General features: G+C 42.1%; 1 long non-coding RNA gene across 2 annotated transcripts in view; it reads right to left on the reverse strand.

The window, feature by feature from the left end:
- The window catches only part of LOC106147044, a 102,511-nt gene that overhangs the window by 46,545 nt on the left and 37,592 nt on the right, over positions 1 to 18,374 (reverse strand). For both annotated transcript variants that reach the window (XR_001231738.1, XR_001231737.1), the window contains exon 4: positions 5,402 to 5,453. This is a non-coding gene — a long non-coding RNA (uncharacterized LOC106147044). The remainder of the gene's footprint in view (positions 1 to 5,401; positions 5,454 to 18,374) is intronic.

Raw genomic sequence — 18,374 nt, forward strand, 5'->3', positions numbered from 1 at the left:
TGTATTGTGCTTGTGATATGTTGTAAAATGTTGTATGTCTGTTAATGTTTCCCTCCTTTTATCCTTAAAATAAAAAAAAATTAAAAAAAAACATATACAAATCAATAAATGTAACGCACAACATAAACAGAAGCAAGGAAAAAATCACATCATCATCTCAACAGACAGAAAAAAAAACATTTGACAAAATCAAACATCCATTCACAATAAAAATCCTGAAGAAAACATGAATACAAGATCCTTATCTAATCTTTATCTCAGTCAAAGCCATCTATGAAAAACCAAGAGTTGACATCATATTAAATGGAGAGGTCAAAGTTTTCCCTCTAAAATCAGGAACAAGAGAAAAATGTCCATTATCACGACTCCTATTCAATATAGTTCTCAAAACATTAGCTAGAGCAATTAGAAAAGAGAAAGAAATAAAAGAGATATGGATAGAAAAGGAAGAAATTAAATTATCATTACTTGCAGATGACATAATCTTCTGAGTAAAAGACCCCAAAACTCTACCAAAAGATTCCTATAATATCCCCATGCAAAAGATTAAACGTACTAAGCAGTTTCTTTCCCTTCCACAATGCCTATTCTACCTTTTAGATTTTATTTCCTCTTTTCAGGTTCTTACACTAGTGAGACAATACATTGTGTACACATGCAGGTTTGATTTATTTCACTTATGAGTATGGTCTCTAGTTGTGTCCATTTACCTATAAAAGCCTCAAGTTTATCTTTCTTTATAGCTGAGTAATATCCCATTATATAATAATACCACAACTTTTTTATCCATTCCTCAGTGCATGTGCATTTGGGTTGCTTCCATGATTTAGCTATTACATATTGCACTGCTATAAACATGGGTGTACATATATATCACTGTGATATGGTGGAAAAGAGAAGAGAAAGAAGAAAGAAAAAGAAAAAAAAAGAAAGAAAGATATGTATATATGTATACATAAGAAAGCTAAGATAGTTGTACTACTGATTTCTATTGCTTTATTGAAAGGAACAGTGAATGTTTAATTGTTTGATCAGTCTCACATGCCTATATTTGTTTATCTGAGTAATCATTTGAAGACATCAATATGTAATAGAACAACCACTGTTAATTCCCTATCACCTTGTCTGAAATTCTGTATTGCTTGTATTGTTTTTGTGTTATTTTGTGGATGTCTGCATTTGTTAATATGTTTTCATTCTTTTATCTTAAAAATAAAGATTGAACCTAGACCTATATCTCACCATGCACTAGATAAAATCAAAATAAATCAAGTCTCTAAATATTAAAACAGAAACAATCTGTTGAAGGACAAAATAGATAAATAGATGTGTCTCTTGAAGACACAGGTGTAGACAAAGACTCTCTGAGCAGAATCACAATTGCACAAGAATACCAAGAAATCAACAAATGGGTTCCCATCAAATTAAAAAGTTTCTGCTCAGCAAAGGAAACAGAATGAAGAGATAACCTATAGACTGGGAAAAAATTTTGCCAGCTACTCCTCAGACAAAGGGCTAATATCTAGAATACATAAAGAACTGAAAAAAATTAAACCCCAAAATTTAAAGACCTAATCAAAAAATGGGTATCTTTGCATGGGCATTTTTACCCATGAGTAGACACTTCTTAGATGAAGAAGGACATATGGCCAGTAGATACCTGAAAAAATGTTCAACATCACTGGCCATTTGAAAGATGCATATTAAAACAACACTGAGATTCTATTTCACTCCAGAAAGAACAGCTATCATCAAGAAATCAACCAATAACAAATGCTGGGGGGGGGGGGAAGGAACACTTCTTCACTGTTCGTGGGAGTGTAAACTGATAAAACCATTATGGAAATCAGTATGGTGATTCCTCTAGTAACTAAAAATAGAAACCCCAGCTATTCTCCTTTTAGGCATCTTCCCAAAAGAGTTAAAGACACCATGTTACAGTAATACATGCATACCCATACTTATAGCAGCACAATTCATAACAGATAAATATTGTAAGCAGCCTATGTGCTGTTTAACAAATGAATGGATAAAGGAGAATATGGTATTTACTAAACACAATGGAGTACTATTCTGCCATAAAGAAGGAAAAGCTTGAGTCATTTCTAGGAAAATGAGATCATAATGTTAAGTGAAATAATTGCCTGCCTGGCAAGCGCAGGGTCCTGAGTTTGATTCCCAGTACCAAAAATAAATTAATTAATTAAATTTAATTTAAAAATTTAAACTGGGTATGGTGGTGAATATCTATAATCCCAGCACTTGGGAGGCTGAGGCAGGAGGATCGCTTTAAGTTTGAGGCCAGCCTGGGCTACAAAACGAGACCCTGTCTCAAAACATGATCCCATTCTCCTAGAAATGAGTGAAATAAATCAGACACAAGAGCTCAAATATCACATGGTTTATCTCATATGAGAAACATAAATAAATTCAAAATAAAAAACAATAGGAGGGAAGGAGAAAAGAAGTTATTGTAATCCAGCATGGATAGTGTATCTAAAAGTGTACTTTGATTTAGTATAATTGTTTTAGGTGTTTTATACTTTTTTACCTGATAGTATGATTGTTAATCTGTACATCTGTTAATTAACTTTATAAGGACTTATAAAATAAATAAATGAATCAGACGCTGGCAAAAAGATTTTAAAAGGCATAGAGGGAAAGAAGGATAAAAAGAACTGAGGTGTGCCAGGTACATGTATCAGTCCCCCACAGTGAAGGTGATCATTATGTCCGGCAAACATACACTAATAAAAATTAAAATTTAAAAAAATTTAGCCTCAGGAGAAGCTGGCTGTAGCCCCCAATTCCATGACAAGCGCCCTTGGTGAAATGCTTGTTACAAGTATAGATCAGGACAGGTATGTGACCCTGTTCCAGCCAATGAAACCTGTGAAGACATTTGCCAACTAAATAAATAAGAGTTTCTTTGCTTCAAGCAGAGAGTCCTGGGGTAGACATCCTTTCTCTTCCTCTGGATACTTAAGAGTCTGCCAGGGGTGAGTAGACATCTTGCTGTCAGCCTAAGGTTGGAGCCAATACTAAGAACCCTAAATCAGAAATATGAGGAGAGCCAGGTTCATGATGACTCTGCTGAAGCACTAATTTAACCAGCCTTGAAGACAGCCTCTTCCTGAAATTCTGCTTGTATGAAATTATTACACTTCTGTTTTACAGCAACTTTGAGTTGGGAAAATCAATTCACTGCACCCAAAAACGCCTCAAGTTAAACAATGCTTACCGTGTGCCAACCACTGTGCCCTATAAGCATTACTTCACTTACCCTTGTGACAATCCCATACATGAATGATATTGTTATCCCCATTCTCCCCTGGGAGAAAATAAAACTAAGTCTTGAAGAGATTAATTAATCTGGTCAGAATGAGTTGGTAAGTGGTAGAAGAGTAGATTCAAAATTTAAGCAGTCAGACTCCAGGGTCTGCACCTGTGACCTCCGTGCTGTGCAGCCCAGAAAAGGAAGAGACTTGCTCCCAAAAGCACAGTCGACACAGTGCTCCTCAGTCCTCCTGTAATGGGGATGACCTCAGTGTGTTCGCCCCCCCACCCCTTTCACCAAGGCATCCCTTTTCCTGGGTCCCATAGTAGGCCTTAAACGAGTGGCCTTCCCTCCAAGCACATTCTCTGGCTCTCTAGCCTCGTCTCCCTTCCACCTCCTGCTTAATTTCTGCCTTTTAGACTCATTAACTGACTTTTTTCAGCCACTGAGAAGAGGCATGTGACTCTTGTGGAAAATCCCTCATGGCAAGAGTGAGATCACTGGCAGTAAGGAGTTCTCACCAGCAAAGAAATTAGGCTGTCTGCTGGGGACGTAGAGGATGAGTTGGCAGCTTTCCCATACTAATTGGTTGCAGTCTTGATTCAGTGGGTCTCCCAAGCCAGCTGACAGCCCAGCAGTGTCCAGCAGTCAGGCAAGGAAAGCAGGCAGGCACTTGATGCTGCCTCAAGCTCCTGAGCCGCTGGGAGCTCCACCACAGGAGCCTCACAGGCCTCAGATGGTCCATTAGTGAGAGGACGCACTGGTGAAGACAACAGCATCGTGCGAACATGATGAACAGCAATGGGAGCCCACTCTTGTACTGTGAGGTTCTTACAGTGGGAAATGGGAAGACAGTAGGGTGTCATAGTTGTAAGCATGGACTGCAGTTAAGCAGGTGTGGATCTGGTTTAATTATCTGCTAGATGTTAAATAAAAAATGAGTAATGGAATTTCTCTGAACCTACTTCCATCCTCTATCAAACACACATGTATGCGTCTATGAAGATTGGATTATTGAACATAATTCCTGGTAGACAGTAATGTTCACTGCCCTAAAAGATAAATGATTTTGGCTACAAAGATGATGACGATATTAATGATGATGAAAACTTGAATGGATAGAGAACATATGATCATTCTCATGGTCAAAGTGTCTCCTTTTTAATAGCAAGACAAGTCCCAGTCTTGTTGGAAACGACTGCCTCTAATTTCCCCCCTGCTACATCTTTCTTCCTCCGTAATAAAAGCACAGTTCAGTACTCCTGAACTATAACCAAAGAATCAAGAGACTCTTCTGTGGATGGTGACAAAGATGACTTCCCACTGAATCAAACTGAGTTAATGGTAAACATTCATCATACCTCAGTAGAGCCAATTAGCCTACATGTAGAGTTGGATAAAGTGAACCAACACAAATACGGTAGATCTCAAGACAGAGTTGGTTACAGCAGAACCAGTCTAGGTGAGCCCTCCTCCTTGGCGCTAGTACTGGTTTGGTGCTGCTCCATGGTGGCTCCATCACCAGAGGTACAGTGGCACACATCTGGACCTGAGTAACAACATGTTGTCTTCTTTGCTCCAGCCCAAGGTGGGGTAGCTGCCACTTTCTGTGGCTTCTTCACTCTGGGTTACCTCAGTTTCTTTTTTTGTTCTTTTATCACTTTCAATGCTCGTTATTTGGAGTAAATCCCCTTTCCCCAGGGCCACCCACTGACACACATAAACAGCAGCCCAGGCTTCCTCACAACATAGTGGCCAGGGTCCAAGTATTGGCAGAAACTGTATTGTCTTTTGCAGTCTAACTCCATAAGCCATGTGGCATCTCTTCCACTGCATTCTATTAGTGAAGGAAGTTATAAAGATCTGCCCCATTTCAAGTAAAGGAACAGAGGTCCCCACCTCTCAATGGGTTGTCAATGTCGTCTTGTAAGATAAACCTTGGGCATGGGAGATAGAGCAATTCAGCCATCTTGGGCATATACTTTCTGTCACTATCACCTTCAAAAACTGCCAGGTTTCAAAGACTTCTTTGGACTCATTCTCCTTGGCTTCTGTGCCTCCCTCTGCACTTGCCCTTGTACATATAACCCATTGCGGAGCCCAGAACACCTTACACGCACCCACCTTCTCAGGGAGAGCTATGCTCAGTGAGTTCCAGATGGTCTTCAGGCTCCTTCTAAAGGAAAACAAATAAATGTCATAAAGCAAATGCCATCTCAAAAGGGCTCCCTGCTACAAACGATAACTCAACAATACTAATTTCAATAACCCCTCAGAGCTATACACTGCTTTATAGTTCACATGGTGGTTTTGCTTGCATAGGCTCATTCAATCGATAAGCTCCAAGATGACTTTTCTGATGAGAAAAGTAAATAAATAAAAAAGTTCACAGTGTTAAGTACAAACATGGCTCAAAAAATTGCTCACACTGTACTTCCTCGGCCCAAGTCTGCCTCACTGAATTATATTCATTAAGAGCCAGCCCCTCAGGGGCTGACACCCTGGCAGGCAATTCATTTCCATGTCAAGTGAGGTGGGAGAGGAAACCAGGTAAGAAGGCAGCTTATATAATCAGGAAAGGGAGGTTCTGGCAAACCTGCGTTAATGTTCCCAAGCTAAAGATCCTTCAGGAGCTGGATGATTTGAAAGCAGAAAAGCGTCAAATAAATTGACTGAGCTTTTAACCCTCAGGCAAACATCAGTGATTCATTGCCGAGAATTTTCATAACTCCCTCTTGCAGCCGTGTGTCCTGCTCTCCAGCCGTAGGCCAGGTCCACCTCCATGAGGGACAAGAGTAAAGCAGCGTTCTGGGAAGCCAAAGCTGAGTACAACTCCAGACATCTCGAGCACTGTGGAGACTCTAGACCCTAACTGTGGTGAAGAGTCACTATTTGCCTCAACCAGTTACACTTGTCAAAAAGCCTGAATCATTAATGCTGAGATTTGGAAGGGGTTCCCTGTGGCCAAGCATCCCCAGAAGATGTTTGGTATGTGCTAGATGCAGAACTCAAGTCTTTGCAGGTATGCATCACTCAAGTTGAATAAAATGAGTAAATTAATTTTAATTATTAATATTGCTAATTATTAATATTGCTAATTATTAATATTGCTAATTATTATTGTTTTTCATTTAATTAATTAGCATGTTTTTAAGTATCCACCATGGCCTCCTGGAGTTTATATTCTTTGAGGACCATAGTTTTAAAGCTAGGACTAAAAAATATTTCTGTGGGATCCTAGAGCCTGACACATGAAACACAAAACCACAGAACCCCAGACTGGTAATCCTGATGTCTTGACCTGAAGATTTAGTTTCAGGTGTCTAAGCCTTCACATTGGGCTGTAGGGCACAGCAGACCAACCTAAGGGTTTAGTGTATAATTATATATTTTAGACAGGGTCTCTCTGTGTATTTTAAGCCACTTTTGAACTAGGCCAGTTTCTAGGGTAGCCCAGGCTGCACTAGAACTTGCAGAGATTCTCTTATCCCAACCTACCCAGTGCCGGGATTATAGGTGCATGCTACTATGCCCAGCTGCTTATAGTATATTTTGGTAATCTGCAGAGACAACTCAAAGGAGTAAAATGGAGAGGCTCAAATGGCTATGTAAAGAAATGTCAGGGTTAGGGAGCCGCGGGTGGGTAGCGCCAGTCTTCGGGCTGGCTAGCTTCCTGCCTGGTGGCTCCCGGAGGGTGGGCCCCCAGCACACGAGGAGCCTCGGGTGGGGAGCACTGGTCTTTTGGGGTCTTCGGCCCGGCGACTCACTCCCCACCTCGTCGTTCCCCAGAAGGAGGGCTCCCGGCGCACAGGGAGCCGCGGGTGGGTAGTGCCAGTCTTCGGGCTGGCTAGCTTCCTGCCTGGTGGCTCCCGGAGGGTGGGCCCCCAGCGCAGGGGGAGCCTCAGGCGGGGAGCACTGGTCTTCGGACCGGCGACTCACTCCCGGCCTGGTTGTTCCCTGGAAGGAGGGCTTCCAGCGCACAGGGAGCCACGGGTGGGTAGCACCAGTCTTCGAGCTGGCTAGCTTCCTGCCTGGTGGCCCCCGGAGGGAGAGTCCCTGGCACATGGGGACCATGCGGCGGCGAGCGCTGTTGCGGGCCGGCCCTTAGGCCGGCTGCCACTGCTCAATTGAGATCTATCATGACACAGAGAAACAGTGACACAATTGGCCCACCATGCACTGACTGCAGTTGCCCACCCACGGATGTGTGTGAATCATTGAAACTTTGAACAACCCCTGGGAATATATGCCATACAACGGGATGCTCTTGCTCCTGCCATTGGGAACCAGAAAGGTCCAGAGCCAGCAGAGGAGCAGCTGCTGAACAAGGACTCAGAGAACATGAGAATGCAGACTAAGCCCATGGAGTCAGAGGTCCAGTGGACTGGGGTCACGAGAGCCGCTCGGAAGCTGTAAACCAGGAGGACCTTGCACAATACCTGCAGAGACTCATTGGAAGCCATTCTTCCCCTGACAGTACAGGCTGTGGTGGAGCTCCGGAGAAGTCTGCAGCAGGATTCCTGCTGCCTATGCCGACAGTTGGGGAGAGAACACTAACTGGTTGTGGGGTCCCAAAGCAATGGGAAGCTGGAGAGAAAAAGCTACAAAGAATGGCTTTCACCCCAGATAGCTCACTTGAGATGTTAGTAAGAATTGCCTCCTCAGCATTCTATAGCAATGATGAGGAGGCCAAGGAGAGAAAACAAAGAGACCGAGAAAAAGCAGCTGCTTTTGCTGCACCACTAAGAGAAACAGATCCCAGGTCTGATTCCCAAGAAGAACTTGACAGCTGCATTCATCTGCTACCACTGTTAAAAGCCAGGCCACCTCAAGAGGAACTGCCCTAAGAGGCCCCATGGGCCATGCCCTGGATGCAAAGGAGACCACTGGAGGTCGGTCTGCCCTCTGAGGTGGAGGCCCCAGAGCTCAGACCCATGCTACCAGTTAGTCCAACAGGAATGAGAGGGCTTGGGGCATGGTCTGCCTTCTCCCTCTGGCCAGACTGTCATCTCCATCGAGGAGTCCTGGGTAATCATGACTATGGAGGAACAAGAAAACAGCCTGTTGCTAGACACAGGTGCAAGTCTCTCGGTCCTTCTTTTCAATCCTGGCCTTCCTGCCAGCCATCATACCTCAGTGAAAGGAGTCACTGGTGAGGAGGTAATATGCTATTTTTGACAACCCTTAGGCTGTAACTATTTAATAGATCCTTTTTGCATATCTCTGTCTTCCTGAGAAACCACTTTGAAGATACCACCATGTATTACAGCAGCCATTGATATTTTCCTAATCTATCCATAACTGCGTAAAGTTTGTAATGTTCCTATTCTATTTCATAAATGGATGTATGTTTATTATTATGTGTTTCCTACAACAACCATTGAGAATAGTTAATGATTTTTCAATAGGTCACTCATGTATAGCTCTATTTATTTTCTTTAGAAGCCACTTTGAAGATACCAAAGTATAGCACAACAACTCTTGATAATCTCCTACTCTTTTGTCTCTAACTCACTATTATTTGTCTATTTGTTTTCCTGAGAAACTATTTTGTAGATAATAATATGTAAAACGATAACTATTGATAATTTCCTAACATTTTGTCTGTAATTTGCTAAGTCCCCCCTATTATAATGTTATCCTTCTTTTACTCTTTAAAATAAAAAAAAAAAGAAATGTCAGGGTTGAGTTTTGTACCCCAGCCCTGACACTTACTGGCTGTGTGACCATAGTTGAGTTACTTCACATCAAAGAGGGAATAAAATAATTAAGGAGATGATGTGCTTGCACAAAGGGCCTGCCCAATAGGAAACAGTCATGCAATGCTTAATGAGGATGAAGATGAGGATTAAGATGAAAGTTGGGAGGAGGGACTTCAAGTGGCAATCACAACTTGGGAATCTGGGATGACAGTCAGTTACAGACAGTTCCCTAGCTTACGATGATTTGACTTACGATCTTTGTATTTTATGATTGTGCAAAGGCAGTACAAACTGAGGAGAAACCATACTTCAAACTTTAAATTGACATCATTTCCTGGACTAGTGATATGCAGTGTGATACTCTGTCCTGATGCTATGCAGAGCAGGAAGGATCCACGGCTCAACAGCCAGGTAATCCCAAAAGGAAACTACCAATACTGTAAGTATGTGGTGCTGTTCAGCAGGTGTATTAAATGTATTTTTCAATTCATATTTTCAACTTAAAGTGGGTTTATACAGACACAACTCCATTGTAAGCAAGGGACTGTCTGTACAGTGCAAAACAAAATGAGGAACAAGACACACAGGCTAGAGGTAGACTGAAGGTTACCCTAAACCAGGATGAAGACAGAAGGTCAAATGTCAGGAAGGTCAAATTCAGTTTACTGTTTCACTTATTTGTCCATCCAGTCATTCAACTAGTATTTCCCATGTCCCCTCTACATGGAACATGCTTTGTGGCACCTGGAGCAGTATAGGGACCAGTACTAGCTAAGGAAGGAGGGCAGAGGGGCAGTCAGGGCACAGCTGTTATCAAGAATTGTGGGCATCCCAGAAGCCCATCAGCAGATGACTGCATAAGGAATAGTGGACTATATTCACAGTGGAGTAATATTCATTGATTAAAAAAAACAAAATTGGGGCTGGGGATTTAGCTCAGCGGCATAGCACCTGCCTGGCAAGCGCAAGCTCGTGAGTTCCATTCCGGTACCGAAAAAAAAAAAAAAAAAAACAAATTAAAAATAAAAAAAATAAAAAGAACAAAATCATGTCATTTTCAGGAGAAAGGATGGACTCAGAAAGACAAATATTACATGTTTTCACCCACATGTGGAATCTGAGAAAGAGAGGAGAAATAGAGAAAGAGGAGAAAAGAAGCAGGAGGAGGGTGGGGGAAAAAGAAGAAATGGAGGGGAAAGAGGATATGAAAGCAGAACAGGGACTGTTAGGGAAAGACAAGGGGACAGGAGTAGGGTGTATAAGAACAGTGGATATAATCAAAGTACATTATTTGCATATATGGGAATATCACTACAAAATCAATTATTTTGTATGATTACTTATGTTGCTACTGATTATAATTTTCAAAGAGGGGAAGAAACATCTGGGAACATCAGTCCAGAGGTTTGGGGGTCTGCAGAGAATGGACACAGAGTTCTCCCCCATAGTTCAAGCAACCTCACAAGTCAATCTGCACCAAGTTGTGGAAGCTTAAGAGGCCACACCAGACTGGCTTTGAAAAGTCTCTCTAGATGGCCATATCCAGCTAGGTATCCCAAGAAAACCTAATACCCTTGAATCCAGCCTCAGAGATAGACCCAATTTCAGAGGAGTCAGGAGAGCCACTCACAATAAACTGTCACCTATCACCACACTGGGCCAACTAGCCAAAGCTACACCTTGCTATAGCCAGGCCATCATGGTCCACAGGGCCTGGGGACCATCCACTTAATGGCTCCACTCAACTGCACTAGGTTCTACTATACGCCTGCTCTGGTGCAGATCTGGAAATACACATTAAGTAAAGCAAATGAGATGCCTGCCTTGTGGGGGTTTATATGCTGGTTGAGAAAACAAGCAAGAATCTGCAGTCCCTTATCTGAAACCCTCGTGCCCAGATATTTTGGGAGATAGAAAACTTTTCATGTTACAGAGAGGTACTACCTAATGCATTGAAAAACTCTACTGTGTTATACCCCGTAGCATCTGGGCCAGCACTTCACAGTTAACAGTTCTGTAGCTGTACATATGAATATTTACACTAAGAGCAAAAAATTAAGAATGCAGATTGTCTCTCAATGGTTCAAGTCAGATTTTATTACAGAAAGTGCAAATTTATATCAAAAATAAATGTATATGTGCCAAACATTTTTTTGCCCTATTTTTTTTCATTTTAAAGATAAAAAGAGGGAAACATTAACAGACATACAACATTTTACAACATATCACAAGCACAGCACAGACAATACAGAGTTACAAACAAAGTGGTAGGGAATTAACAATGGTCGTTGTATTACATATTGATATCTTCAAAGTGGCTTCTCATGAAAACAGATATAGACATGCAATACTGGTCAACCAAAGACTCATTGACAGTTTCTTTCAGCATAGAAACAGCAGACAGAAGAACAACCATGTTATCTATCCTGTATATACATACATACAAAATTTCTCCTTCTTTCCCTTCTCTTTTCCCACATCCCAGAAGCCCTTTACTCTTCGGTGGTTTCCTATCATTTCACAGTGTCTATCATACCTCCGAGTTTAACTTAACTCTTTCATGTTTTACACTAGTGACACAATGCGGTGCTTGCACATGTATATGTGCCAAACATTTTTTAACACCCAGTCTTTGAGGTGCTTAGAATTGTGGAGAGCAATTGTAAATAAGATAATTTTAGATAATGATATAAGCAATGAAGACAATAAAAGAAGGTAATATGCTCATTCATGAAATAGGAGTAGAACTGCTCACTTGAAGGACCATGTGGAGTTCTTCTCACAAATTCTGTCCTGTCATTCCTCTAACCCCTGGAGGAAATGCTGTCTCTGTTGTTGCACGGATGAGGAGGTGTAGGACTGGTACCATTAAGAACTTCATTCTAGGCCAGCATTCCTAACCCTCCATCAAAAAAGTACCACTCATGATTTTACCATGTTCACAGATCACCCTGCAGACTCTCCTCCAAATCAAATCTTGTTTAACTTATAAACTTAGTTTTTAAGGAAGTGTTGTAGAAACTCCATAACTGAGAAGATAGTATGTTTGCAGTGCACGTAAAAACACACAAAGCTTGGAATTGTTCAACACTTACCTCTGCACATCTCAATGATATGGATGCAGACCACATTTTGAGAACTACAGCCTAGGCCACCCTGTGGAGCCAGCTGGAGCCTGGTGCTGTTCTTCTCTCCAGGCTCTGCCTTCCTAAACCAAGATGGCAGCAAGACCAGCTGGACCCATTCATCAGCTCGCCATGTCTCATTCCTAGTAGAATCTTTACTTTCAAAGGAACTTGTTCTCCTCAGAAGTAACTCTGAAGACAGAATGAATTCAGCCTCTAGGCCTTGTGCTGAGTACTTTAAACTGCCTCATAGGAGCTTCACAGTCCACAACCAGATATTACACCACCCTCATTCACAAAAGAAGAAACTAGTATAAGGGAGAACAAGGTCACTGTGGTGGACCAACATATGGTCAACTTGCAACACCCAGCTAAATTGAATCAGCATGGTGCTGAGTATGGAAGGCCCACTCGAGGATTGTTGCAAACAGCATAAAAGGAGCACTACAGGAGAATATGGTGTACTGCTGACTGTCCTGGAGAAGCTTGTTGCAATAGCCTTTCTGATGTGAACTCGCCTGTTATTGTCAGAGGAGCTTGGGACCTCACTGTCACTGAGGATGACTGTGGCTCTCTTTGGAGGACCTCTGGTCCTTATTTTGAGTGTTGCTTCCTGGCTTCAGTGCAGATCCCTCAGCCTGCTGGCACAGATCCTTCATCCAGCTGGCACAGACTTTCTAGCTTTCACCACTGACCTTTGAGCCTTCCCTGTGCAGATCCTTGATACAGACTTGCATGAGACATTGTCATGGGCTCTGAGCCTCCAGCTGGACTCATGCAGGACATTGCCATGAAATTCAGGCCCTCAGCTGGATTCTTTGGGTCTCTAGTGTGTGGACAGATCTTCCGTACTCTTTTGCATTTGACTCTTTGGATGAATATTACAAAAGAATCCTATAAATTATGTGTCCTGCATTAAACCCTTTCCCTTGCAAACCCTGACTACAACAGTCACATATCAACAAGACACAGAGCTAGAACTCAAGCTCAGGTCTCACACCTTCCAAGCCAGCATGCAGCATTCATAGCCCCATTCCCCCTTTGAGATCTGAGAGTGCTCTTTTGTACTAGGGAGGTGGGGAGGGGGAAAGGAAGGAAGGGAAAAGAAAAGAAGTTTAAAAAAAAATAGAGTACTCTGTTACATAACTACATTAAAGTCTTACATAATTGTTTGTAGTTATAACTGTGTCTGCCTCACTCTCAAATCTGAAAGCTCCTGGAAGACTTGGCCCATGTTTTCATGCTCTAAGGGCTATGGATGAGCAAGAGTCATTTTCATTTTAGAGCAAGAGTCATTTTCATTTTAGAGCCTTAAGAAGGCTCTAAGGGCTATGGATGAGCAAGAGTCATTTTCATCTTGTTAACTCTGTGTCTCTTTCACATACTGCAGTCCCAGATACAGTCGGTGTTAAATCGATACCGGATGAATAGATGAAGACCAGATGGGTATCCATCCATGAACATGGTCTTTCCAACACTAGCACAATACTTGGCGTGTAGAAGAATCTTGATAAGTATTTGTTGAGTATGACATTATTGTTACTTGAAGATTAATCTGCACTAAGATTTTCTCATTCTGTTTTCTAAGATTCAGAAAAGCACAAATTTCTAATGAGACTTCTACTGCTAAAATAGATAGAAGATAGATAGATGATTGATAGATAGATTTTTTTAAAGCTACCAAAGGACAAAGAAAATAAGAGAGAACAATTTCCAATTCTTAGTCAAGATCAATATAGATAAATGCAAAATTTTACAAACTTTAGATTGCAAACCAAATCTGAACCCAAAAGAATTTATATTTTCAGCAATGTGCTTCTACAGGCACACTCTTTTATCAGCTTCTCAGAGATTGATGGCCCTGACTAATTTTAAGTGATTAAATGTGTTCCTGGAATTTGTAACTGTTCCCCCTCATTCAGATGGAAGATGTGTGCCTAGGGAAGTGGGTGAACATTTGAAGAGCTGCTGTTCAGTGAAGGTGGGTGTAGGAGGGGTGGAGAGGAACCACAGGGTTCAGGAGATTCTTGTTACTCGGGGTTTGGAAACATAATATGGAAGCAATTGCATGTTGAAGAGCATTTTAGGTCACCTGTCACATCCATTCTTATTTTATGGTGTGATCATCTCAGGGTAACATATTCATCTGCTGCACTCCACTGGAAACTTAAATATAGCAGCCCTGTTGACAAAGTTCTCCAGAGCAGAGAGTACTGTCTAACACAGGGAAGAAAAAGACCTGATTTCTCTAAGTCACCAAAGGGAAAGATGCAGGGTTGTTGTACACATTTAATAAGTTCATAGTAAAAGCACTCAACTCTATGCCCAATACATCAGAACACATAAAACAGTTCCATGTAAGCACATTCTGCCTAGGCCCCAAATAATTATTTATATTATATGAAGCAATTGGAAAAGGGCCTGAAGATCTCTTCTCATCTTTTGTCTGCCCAGCAACCATTCAAAGTGAACTGATAATGGCTTTATTATCCTCATGCAACACAGGAAAAAAACGAAGGCTCAAAAAGCCAAATAACTGACCCAAAACCACACAGCAAGAAGGTGACAGAGCTGGGAGATGAAGAAGAAGTGCATCTTTCTTGACTCCAGGAGCTATTCCCTGAATCCATCTGCTTCTCCTGCTATCTGATCTGGACATATCTAGGACCAGCCCCACATAGAGATATAAAGAAAGTATTGAGCCCAGCCTGGGCAACTTAGTAATTTAACAAGCCCCTGCCTCAAAACATAATTTTAAAAAGGCTGTGGATGTAGCTCAGTGCAAAGGCTCTGGGTTCAATTCTCAGTACCACAGGAAGAAGGGAGAGAGCAGGGGCTGCACAGTTGGGAATCTAACATCTAACACTAATGGTGCTGCCCACCATGCCCTTGGCCTCTCTCCTTTCCTCTCTCCTCACCCACCTGGCCAGGCAAGCAGATCACAGGCAGAGAAACCCTGTGTACAGCTGGTCTACAGACTCTTTCTGGCTCTGCTGATGGTGCTACTTAAAGAAACCAGTTGTACAGGTACTTAAGTGCTGCCCTATGTGCTTGGTTGCTTCTGGAATACCAGAGAGAACCACTGGAGACAAGTCCCTGCTGACCCTTGCCGCCACTGCAATCCTGAAAGTTCATTATAGACAGACACAGGAGACACAAATTCATGAGACAGCCAAATTAAGAGGGCAAAGAGAGCTGTTTCTCTCTGGGTTGGGTTTGGTTGGGTTAGGTTGGGTTAGGTTGCAGAGGCTGGGTTTTGCTTTGCTTTGCTTTGCTTTGCTTTGCTTTGCTTTGCTTTGCTTTGCTTTGCTTTGCTTTGCTTTGCTTTGCTTTGCTTTGCCTTGTTTTGAGACAGGGTCTTACTATGTAGTTCAAACTGGCCCTGAAATCACTCTAAAGCCTACGCTAGCCTCAAACTCATGATGATGCTCCAACCTCAGCCTCCTGAGTGCTGGGATCACCAATATGCATCACCATATCTGGCTCCCTGGATTTTAAAAGCTACTGGACCCCAGATACAGTACTGAATCCCAGAAGGCTTGCGTGCACACAACTAAATCTAGTAGACATCTAATTTTCAACAGTACTCAGCAATGTAGATTTCCAGTTTATGTTTGTGATCCATGCATCAGATGGAGAACATAGGGGGCTGGGGATTTAGCTCAGCGGCAAAAGCGCCTGCCTGGCAAGCGCAAGGTCGTGAGTTCGGTTCCCGGTACCGGAGAAAAACCAAAACCAAAAAAACAAAAACAAAAACAGATGGAGGACATAGCTGCTAAGGCCTGTTTGCACATTAAATATATGTTTATAGATGCTAACAAAGTGATTTTTATATATTGTTTGTTATTTTCAAATACTGATTACTAAGGATTGTAACTGTATTATCTCATTTAATCCTTAAACCATTGTATGAAGTTTTGTTGGGGACTTTAATCACCTTTTGATAGTGATGAAATGCGTAAAAACTAGGGTAGAGATCTAGGAGGGGGATCATTCTGAAGCTAGATTTAAGCTACCCAGAACAGTAAAGCAAACTGATTTTGGCTCAAGTTCCAGACATAATTGAAAACTGTTGGAAAGCTAGAGGGTTGGACCGAGAAAGATTATGAGATTAAGTCTGGGCTCAGTGAGCAAGAGTCATGTGATGCATAGGCAATGCCTGTCATGTACTCCGGAGGAATCGGCGGCACCGCATGTAACAAGTGCTTGCCATCCTGGCTGAAGAACAGAACCATCCTCCAGATCCATCCAGATCCATCCTCCTGAGCAGGACTCCTAAGTAGGTCCACATACGCTATGTGCTGCACAACTTTAGAGGTGCCATTCATATGGATTTTTAAATGGAAACCCCCCAGAAATTGTGCAGTCCATAACCTACACAACTGTACCTGGCAGCACTGCTCCCATTTTCCTTTACAGAAATAAAAACTGAGGTTTAAGATGATAAACTGGGTTCCAGTGATGAATCCTTAAAAGGAAGATGCTTTGTGAAAAGAGCTTCCAGTGGGAACTGAAGAGCCCTTATCCCTGCTATAAATTGTTATGTGTCTTGAGGTAAGACCTTTCTCCTTTCTGGACCTCACTTTTATAACCTGTAAAATGAGCTGTTTAGACCATGATGTTCTCAAAATCTCTGCCGAGTAAGTATGTGGTGAGCTTGGTTGTTGGTTCTACCATCCAACATCTCCTCTTTATGGTTGGTTCTACCATCCATTATCTCCTCTTCAACTTTGTTCGGGGCACCTGCCCTTCCTACCCTCAACATTTAAACTTTATTTCATCGTGAGCACATCATAAGCTAAAGCAAACAGTGCAGTTCATCTGCCCTCCAGCCCTGGCCCCAGTGACGGGCTCAGATCCACAACCCAGTGACAGGCTCAATCCACAACCCAGCCAGGGCCAATGAGTCTCAAGTCTGGGGATTTCTTTTAAAGCCTAGAAGTGGGCTTTATCTTTCCACTGGATGCAAATCTGGAAGGATGTGACCTCCAGAAGTGTTGGTAATAATTAGGGGGAAGCATGGAGGGAACTGGAAAGTCTTACCAGAGAGCACAGCCAAGCGATATTCCAGTCACACTCTTTTATCTCCACATCACATTTCACCTGAAGTGCACCATTCTCTCACAGGAACGGGTACATTCCTCCTCCTTAAGAAGGATGAAATCATAACTGAAAATGTATGATTTCTTAAATGTGAAGAATGAATTTCTAACTCTGACCAAAACTGCTTTTGGAGTCATGAACAAGAGCCCAGTGAAAATGGAAAATCTGCCTTGACCCAGAGTCCATCTCAGGGCTTCTGGGGTGTGCACGATGTGGCTGGGGAAATGAAATGAGTTGTTGGCCATGTTTATAAAGACTTTCAGTCCAAAAGTCATTGAAGTAGTCACCTGGTGAAGGTAGCTGTGCATTTACTTCTTTACATCGGGAAGGCCTAACACTGTTTTTGAAGGCCTTCCCACCCACCTTGCAAAACCCTCCAGTGAGTACACTCTACACGAAAATTGCCAGACATCTTTGTAACCACCTCATAGGTATAAGAGATTATTACAGGCACTGAGAGGTGAGCAGGGGCAAGGGAGTCCCAGGACAGCAAATCATTTATCATTTAGAAGAACAAAGTAAGGCAGGTGTCCGATCCATCCTGACATGGCAATCCTGCTGACTCATAAAAATAATGTGCAAATGTTAAGTGGTTTTCTAGACAAACCCTCAGGCTCTTCCTTCCTCCATCTCATTTCAATCCTTCTGCGCTCTGTAGTGAATACCGAAGAGGTCCCCTTTGTCTGCCCTTCCTGTCATCCACACAGTCACCTTAGAAGCCATCCCAGAAGGATGTGACGCAGACCTCACCTGGACCACGATTTACCCAAAGTAAACCAGTCATAGAACCCATCATCTAGACAGATCATTGATCCACGTTGTAAGTCCCTGGTTTAAGCAGATGTATCTGAGCCCTTCCAGGTTTGTGTACATAAAAGTGTCGGTGGGATTTTGGGGACAGCACTACATAAAGCAGCCAGGATCTAGTGGCTCCCCGCATGAGACTTTTTTGTAGTCTAGTTTCTCAACATGTAAATGAAAGAGAAAGTTTCATCCTGTTATGAAAAGAAAAAACAGAGATGAGACATGACATCTGAGTTTTCCAGCAAGTCTTGAAACTCTAGTTCCAGTTGCTACTAAAGTCCAAAAACATAATATGTTTTGAATTTTTCATTATATTGAACTAGCGTAATAAATTCCTGTTTTTGTTTAAACTAGCTGGAGTTG

The sequence above is a fragment of the Chinchilla lanigera genome, unplaced genomic scaffold (assembly GCF_000276665.1).
Source record: "Chinchilla lanigera isolate Chin_1 unplaced genomic scaffold, ChiLan1.0 scaffold00007, whole genome shotgun sequence".
Taxonomy (NCBI): Eukaryota; Metazoa; Chordata; class Mammalia; order Rodentia; family Chinchillidae; genus Chinchilla; species Chinchilla lanigera.